The sequence below is a fragment of the Anarrhichthys ocellatus genome, unplaced genomic scaffold (assembly GCF_004355925.1).
Source record: "Anarrhichthys ocellatus isolate YVR2014 unplaced genomic scaffold, GSC_Weel_1.0 scaffold2143, whole genome shotgun sequence".
Lineage (NCBI taxonomy): Eukaryota > Metazoa > Chordata > Actinopteri > Perciformes > Anarhichadidae > Anarrhichthys > Anarrhichthys ocellatus.
In genome coordinates this window covers 1-8338 of record NW_022282117.1, presented here as the reverse complement: position 1 = coordinate 8338, position 8338 = coordinate 1, and the positions used below count along the sequence as shown (strand labels likewise).

Sequence of the window (8338 nt, the reverse complement as noted above, 5' to 3'; positions counted from 1 at the left end):
AGTGGAAACAGTAGGAACAGTGGAATCAGTAGAATCAGTAGAAACAGGAACAGTAGAAACAGTGAAATCAGTAGGAACAGTGGAATCAGTAGAAGCAGTTGAAACAGTAGAAACAGTAGGAACAGTGGAATCAGTAGAAACAGTGGAATCAGTAGAAACAGTGGAATCAGTAGAAACAGTGGAATCAGTAGAAACAGTGGAATTAGTAGAAACAGGAACAGTAGAAACAGTGGAATTAGTAGAAACAGTGGAATCAGTAGGAACAGTAGAAACAGTGGAATCAGTAGAAACAGTGGAATCGGTGGAACAGTAGGAACAGTGGAATCGGTGGAACAGTAGAAACAGTAGAAACTGGAACAGTAGAAACAGAAACAGCAGAAACTGAAACAGTAGAAACAGTAGAATCTTCTCTCTGATTTAAACCTCTCGTTCATCTTCCCGGCCGTTGCCAAGGTGACTCACCGTCACCCTCTGTTACCTAGCAACAACTCAGCCAATGGGACACCCCACCGCCCCCCCCCCCCCCCCTCCCCCCCCCGCACCCACCCCCCCCCCCCCCCGCGCCCCCCCCCCCCCCCCCCCCCCCTCCTCCTGCTGCCTGCAGAGTCTGAACCAGCTGATGATTGACAGCTCTGTCCTCCAATCACACACCAGCATCTCCCCTCCCTGCTCCTGATTGGACTATTCCATCATTCCCTGAGCTGTCGTACTGCTCATGAATGATCTCATCTCTTTACTGAGTTTATCTTAATGAATGTTTGTTTTACATTATTTATTTATAGCACTTCACCTATTTTAACAGAACAAGTTAGCCAAGTAAAAAACCAGAACAAGACTAAAACATGATCAAAGTGAGAGTTTAACGTTCTTTATTTGATATTGCCTCAGGGCGCTGCGCTGCGTTCAGGAGCTGCTCGTTCAGGGTAAAGTCACCTCGCTGGACATCAGCTCAGACCATCGGCAGCTGCTCAGCTGTTGCCGTGACGACTGCCTCCAGCTGGTCGATTTGAGGGGGCGGAGCAACGAGCGCGTGTGCTTCAGGTGTCAACAAACATCCCGCTTTAATAAAGTTGTGTGTGTGTGTGTGTGTGTGTGTGTGTGTGTGTGTGTGTGTGTGTGTGTGTGTGTGTGTGTGTGAGAGAGAGAGAGTGATGAAGCAGATTCACTGACTCTGTTTGTTTGTGTTTCAGAGCCGACGGCTTTAAATGTGGCAGCGACAGCACCAAAGCAGTGATCAGGTGAGTCCACACTTGATCACATCAGGTCATCAGGTCACTATGTGATCAGGCGAGTCCGCTAGCTAGCTGAATCGATCCTCATTAATAAATTCACAGTTTAGTCTTAATATCAGTAGACGATGAATAAACAGCACGGAAATATTTTTGCTACAGAAATATTCATATCGGCAGGGATGTAGATTTTCGACAGTTGCAACACTTTGTCAATAAAAGGTTTGAATAGATTCCTTCACTCAGAGGACCAACTATGTTTAGCGCTTTTATTGTGAAAGGTCAGAACAGAAGGCTGCTTTTAAGTTTTTAACATTTTTTTAAGCAGTTGTGTGATTATTAAAGTACATGTTTTAAATCTTGCTCTCTCTCTCTTCAGTCCAGATGGTTGTTTCCTGGCTGCCGGATCAGCTGACGGAGCCGTTTACATCTGGAAGGTTTCCACCGGCAACCTGGAGACCCGCCTCCCCGACAGGCACAGGTCAGCTGATCAATACACCAACCAATCAGTCACAAACTAATTAGTACGACTTTAGAAACCTCAGGATGCTTCATGACTCTCTGTGTTATTAAAGACAGACAAACAGATTTAAGAAATGTTTTATTCACTTCTTGTGTTTAGATCTAAAGGTAAGAGGCTCCAGGATGCTTCTCTGTGGGACTCCTGTTATTAAAAAAAACAAGATTCACTACATTTACTTTTACTATTGAATGGAGTCAAAGTACATTTTGCTTAAAGTTTTGTAAACTTTAATACTTTTATTTTGCCTCTTTAGCATCTTTTAAACTTTACACAACATGCATGGTTTATTTTTTTTCCTGCACAAACTCTCATTCTGTCAATCTAACAAGTAAAAAGCTGACAGGAAGCAAAAACTACTCGAAAAAATTAAAATATAATCACTGAAAATATTTGAATTGAACAAATATTTCACTATTTATACACACAAATGTTGCATTAAGCAATACTGCTAAAGCTTTTTTTCATTGAAAGTCAACGTATGCCTGTAAATGAGTGAAAATGTTAATCATTCAAAGTTTTACATTTTTAATTTTTTTTATGTTTCATGGTCCACAGACGTAAAGGACATTTAGTGTGAAAGCCCCACATCAGCATTTTCAACTGGTTGTCTCAGTTTGTCTCCTCATGGTGTATAAAGTTATTTGACTATAGACATGCTCAGTGTGTTCGATAATCAACAGACACTCCAGAGTAAATCATATTATTCATATGTGGTTTAATAGAAACAACATGGGCCCCAGGATACTTCCCTGAGGGACTCCACCTGATTTACCTTTTAGCAATTGTTGTACTGTTCCTTTAATAGATTGTGACTAAGTGGACATTTATTTAAACGTCTCTCTGTCTTTAGCTCATCCATCAGCGCTGTGGCCTGGTCTATGTCCGGTGAATATGTCGTCAGTGTGGATAAAAGTAGGCGGGCCGTCCTCTGGAGTGACATCTGAGCCGATCTGTGAAGAGAGCCCCGGGAAACACACCTCGCCTTAAAAAACTAACTGATCTGAGAGCTGTTAAAGGGAACAAATGTGTTTTAATTTAAATTTGTGTGTGTTTTTTTAACCTATTTGTTGATTGGACAAAAGGGATGTGAGAGTGATTTATAACAAAACTGGGAAGCTTTAATACAACAACACAGGAAATATTTTAACTGTAAAACCAAACAAAGGGAACCGGAGACGGAGAACATTTAACCGTTGTGCATTACTTAACGAAACTGTTCTGATGTCCTTTTCCCACGTAACAAAACTGCCATAAAATTGTATGTTGATATTATTTCCATTTCCACTGAGTAATGTTTTTTTTAAAAACATCAGTCCTGATCATAACTACGAAATATATATTAATTTTCAGGATTTTAACTCCATGCCATTTTGTATACATAATGAACCTCTTGTTGATTTTTATTGAAAATTTTTTTTTTAAAAATACAACTATATATTTTGTTTATACTAAATACTGAGCAACAACATTGATTATTGATGCATCATTGCATCAAACACTGTAGTGCTCCATAATACAGTAGTGATGCCTCTAGTGGACACAAAGAGAATAACATGTATTATCTCTATAATACAGTTGTGATGCCTCTAGTGGACACCAGGAGAATAACATGTATTATCTCTATAATACAGCAGCGATGCCCCTAGTGGACACCAGGAGAATAGAAGGTGGATTTACATTTAAAAGGCGACTGTGATCCTCTGTTTGTGCTCTTGGCTTTGAAGACTGAAGTCAGCAGCTTCAAAGAGAAAAGGTGATGACTGGAGGCTCTGATGGAGTCTGAACACATCGACATGAAACACACTGATTTATATCTGATGTCATCGTTCACGTTAAACTGATTGATTTCGTGAAAATGTTTCTGATCAAACTGCTGGTTCTGATACAGGAAGCTGCCTCAAGACCTGAACCAACAACTGACTGATTATTAACACACATTTACAGTTCATCTACAGGCCAACACTGTTTTTATAGATACATGTTCAATTTAAAGTCAGTAAAGAAACACCGTAGAGTACTGTAAAGAAACGTAGTAGAGTACAGTAAAAAAGCTTCATCAGGGACGTTAGTTTTATCAAACGTTAGCTGTATCACGTAAAATATTACAATTTATTAACATTAAAAAAAAATTATGATAAAGACTAACGATAATGAGAAAATAAGCAATTTGACTTCACTGTCAGCTGATGTTCCTCTAACATATTATTATTCTTTGATGTTCTAATGTTTACACAACCGATGAACAGTCTGTAGTTCTAATAATCGGCTGTCTGACCTTCATCCCGTCATCTTTATTAATTAATTATTTGTTGAATTCTCATCTGCGATGTTTAAAAAATGCGACGTGACAGCGATCATGATGATGATGAAGCTTCAGGCGGTTTCACACTGAGGTCATTAATTAGGAAACAGGAAGCAGCTGCTGCCTTTGACCCGACCGACCTTTGTTTGATCTGGAATGAGGAAATATTGATTAGTAATTACTGCAGAAATACAAATATACGACCGTAACTATGGCTGTTAGTAGCAACGCTGAGTTCACTCCTTTTATTTTCACAGTCTCTTTACGGGTGTTTTTCAAAATAAAAGTTAAAAAAAATTTGGACCCTCACTACAGCGTGTAGTGGGTTAGGGTTAGTAGGGTTGTAGTGAGCTCCTAGAGACTGAACCTTTCTGCAGAGTTTTTATTTATTTATTGTTAAGTAAACATTAATATTTTGGACAGCTGAGTGTAAATGTTGCTGTGTTAATGTAGTAATTAATAAATTAATACATTTAAAATAAGCAAATTAATAGGTTTTGAAGCATTTATTCTTTTATGTGTTTTTTTATTTCTTATCGACGCAACACAAATTAATTCCACACCAACTTCCTGTTTTTGGTTTTTAGGATTCTATTCAATTTCCCATTTTACGTCTTTTAACATTTCAGGGTGTTGGATTCGAGTGTTTGTGTTGTGGATCCATTGATGAAATAGACTCTTAATTATACACAGACGATTTGCCACATTTCAGCCTCCGTAAAGAAGGTCTGTTTGTCTCTGTGACGCAGTTTAACTCGTGTTTATGTGAAGTTCATGTTTATATTTCTTCCGCTGAAGGTCAGAATCCAGCTGTCAGCAACACCTTAATGTCACCGACTGAATTAAAACGTGTCCTCGGGCTGTTTTCATGTTTTAGCACATTTCTACTGGTAATGAGTGTCAATGGAGAGGGCGGGGGAGGGGGAGAGAGAGACAGAGAGAGGAGGAGGAGGAGGAGGAGGAGGAGGAGGACGAGCAGCAGAGTGGTGGATTCAGTCGTTTGTTCAGTTGGACCTCAGATGGAGGTTTTTCCTCCCGCTGAGGAGAATCTGACGGCATGATGACGACTTCCTGAGAGAGAGAGAGAGCGAGAGAGCGAGGGAGCGAGCACTCAGTTTCCACGGTGACAGCATCCCTCCTCCTCCTCCATCATCTCTCCGTCTGTCGGCTCGTCAGCGTCGTCAGGATGGGAGATAAAGGAACAAGGTGAGATTTAATGTGTTTGTGTTTGTGGTTCCTTCACGTGGTTCTGCTGCTGTTGGTTCCTCAAAGTGTGTGTGTGTGTGTGTGTGTGTGTGTGTGTGTGTGTGTGTGTGTGTTCTGGTACAACATTACATAACGTTCTGTCAGAACCTCCAGCGGTGCGACGTCTGTGTGAGCAGCACACTGATGCTCTTCTCTTTTTTAAAGGTTCCTTTGTTTGGCCTTTTATTTTGATAGTGCAGACAGACAGGAAACAGACAGACAGGAGAGGGTAATCAATTACTGTTATTACTCTGTGAGAAAGTAATCACATTACTTATTATTAATCAGTGAAAGTAACAAGTTGCTTCACTTTGGTTCATCACATCATCTTCTGTTTTTATTATTTGTTTTTTTATTATGAGTTCTGTACAGAAGTTTAAAGATGCCCTGAAAATACAACTTACGATCCTGATCTTGATCCTGGTCTTTGCTGAACTCTGAGTTTAAAGAAACACAAAGGTGGTAAAACTCTGTTTTTCACGCTTTCTGAAATGAAATGTGAACGTTGTTAGCTGTTATTTTTCTTTCTGTTATTAGAAGCGATTATCTGTGATTCTGAGATGTTTAACTGGTTCACACTCAGAATCGTGTGTCTGCGACTTCATTTGACTCATCAGGACTCTGATGAGTTTCAGTGGCAGATTTTACATTTCGTGCTGTAAACAATCAGCTAGCGGTGAAATTTAACTTCTACTTTTCCTAAATTAACTTTTATTTCAAACTTACGGCCGATTCCCAAAGAACAGAATCACTTTTCATAGAACAAGTCAGAATAATTTCTATGTGATGATGATGTCGTGGTGTTCAGGTGCGATTGGCAAACTGATACCTTTGCTTCTCATCACGTATATTTATTCTAATTCGTCATATCTTTAATATATGCTTAAAGTACGGTTTATGTATAAAGGTGATTCCAATACCAAAGGATAATAAATTAACCTTCATGAGTACAAACAATTAGTATACTTCATATTTTGAGCAAATTATTAGAGAAAATTGTTTTCAAACAAATCAAAGATTATTTTATTCTGAATAAACTGATGAATATAATCCCAGCATGCATACAGACAGAGTCCCTTTACTGCCCTAGTCAGATAGTAAGGACAATAAGACAATAGTCGGCACAGTCTCACTTGACTTTTGATGTAATAGACGACAATATTATGGTTACTAAATTTAAGAAATATGGATTTAGCATTATGACTCTCTTGGATGGTCAGTTATGTTTGTGAGAGATATCAAACTGAAGATACGTTAGCTGTGTGGGTTCCACAAGGAAGCTGTTTAGGCCCCTTGAGGTGCGGTCTCACGAAACGTGGCGTGAAAAATTCATTGCATCAGTTTACTCACGGGGAACCATTTGTGGTCATTCGCTTCATTCGCGCTAGACGTGCCGGAGATGGGGCGTGGCTTATCACTATGGAAGCCGTTATCAACTTAAGCAATTTATTTCAGTCATCAACTATGGAAGAAATAACCTCTATTTCTGCTTAGTACTTGTGTAAGTTCCAGATATCCTGGAAACGAAACGCCTTCTTGTCTGCTTCATAACATCATCCACAGGAGCTCCGTGGATTTTATCGAGCTGTATTCACTGTGTCTAGCTGGTTTACTACAGCTGTATCAACACTAAATAAACACATTTTGCTGTGATTTAACAGCAATAAACGAATAAAAAAGATGCCGAAATAACGACATAATGATGCCGATTTGTAAAAAGTCAAAGTTAATTCATGTTTAGTTAGTTCTCTCCTCAAGACGACAAGCAAATAACTTTTAAAATACTTGTTTTCTGAATGTAGCTCGGATCGATCGGTGCTAGGCTATGCTAACATTGTAGCAGCTCCATCAACACTAAACATAACATCTCGGCGTAAATACAGCAGCGTCTTTTTCATTATTTGTACCGTCTGGTTTACACACACACATTTATACACATAGTTTGGTCCGGTCTCTGCTAATATGAGGTATCGTAGAGCTCTGGCTGAACACAGAGAGCTACAGTATTTGTTTCCTGATTCAGCGTCAGTGATGACAGGAGGAGCATTTCAACGCTGATAGGCTATCGCGCCTATCAACTGCCGCGAATGAGGCGAATTTGCGCCATTCGTGTCATTCGCGCCGCACCATCACGAATTTGCGTCACTCCAGTCTCATCGCGTCTGTGCATAGACTTTGTATGTAATATACTCAGGCAAATGATTCGCGCCGCGTTTGGTGTGAACGCAGCTTAACTGTTCTCTATTTTCACAAATGATCTCACTTTGTCAATTGAGAATGCCAACATGGTAATGTATGCAGATGACACAACACTGGTAAAGAAAACTTACAATTAATCTCAGTGGGAACAGTGCTGTTGGTCACCTTCTTTTGCCAGTGCATCAATGTTTGATGTCACTTTGGTTTTGGCAATTCTCAGAACAGATCTAATGTTTTTGTCAGTTAAAGACTGTGGTCTTTAGAGCAATTTGATTATTTAAAGGGATCATACAGATATTCTGACTTTGACATCTGACGTTGTCAGAGTTCTGGTCTGTCATGTCTTTCCTTGTCTCTCCCCCCTGTGTCATGGTGTGGGTACATCTCACTGGCGTCAGGAAACGTATCAGAATACCCTTATTTTATTGGCTAAACTGCATCACGTGACGTGATTTACAATGCATTGGTCGGTGTTTTTCCTGCACCGCTGAACAAGTGCCGTAAATGCTGGAAAGGAGCGTGAATAATTCCGCTGCATAAAGCAAAGGCCCGCGACCCACTGAAAACGGGTCCGCGACGAACCACCAGTTGAGAATCACTGGTCTACAGGATCATGACGAGCGGTGAACAGCTGTTTGTGTGGCGTGTCTTCCATCTCTTCCTGTTTCTTTCACCTACATTACCCTGGGTCCTAAGCCCCTCCCTGTATGGCTTCTTATCACCTCTTTGCACCAATGTACATTTATAACAAATACCACACATATTACACGGTAATCAGCGTTGCATATGTGTGAAACTCTATCGGTGCATCTCCGGTCTGTCTTTGTTCATCCTGCATCG

At 40.1% G+C, this 8338-nt stretch overlaps 1 long non-coding RNA gene across 1 annotated transcript; it reads left to right on the top strand.

The window, feature by feature from the left end:
- The first annotated feature begins 602 nt into the window (after positions 1 to 602).
- LOC116378161 (uncharacterized) lies at positions 603 to 4894 on the top strand. Its single transcript, XR_004212288.1, has 4 exons — positions 603 to 1041; positions 1191 to 1238; positions 1609 to 1710; positions 2603 to 4894. It is a non-coding gene; the product is annotated as an uncharacterized LOC116378161 (long non-coding RNA).
- Positions 4895 to 8338: the final 3444 nt, after the last annotated feature.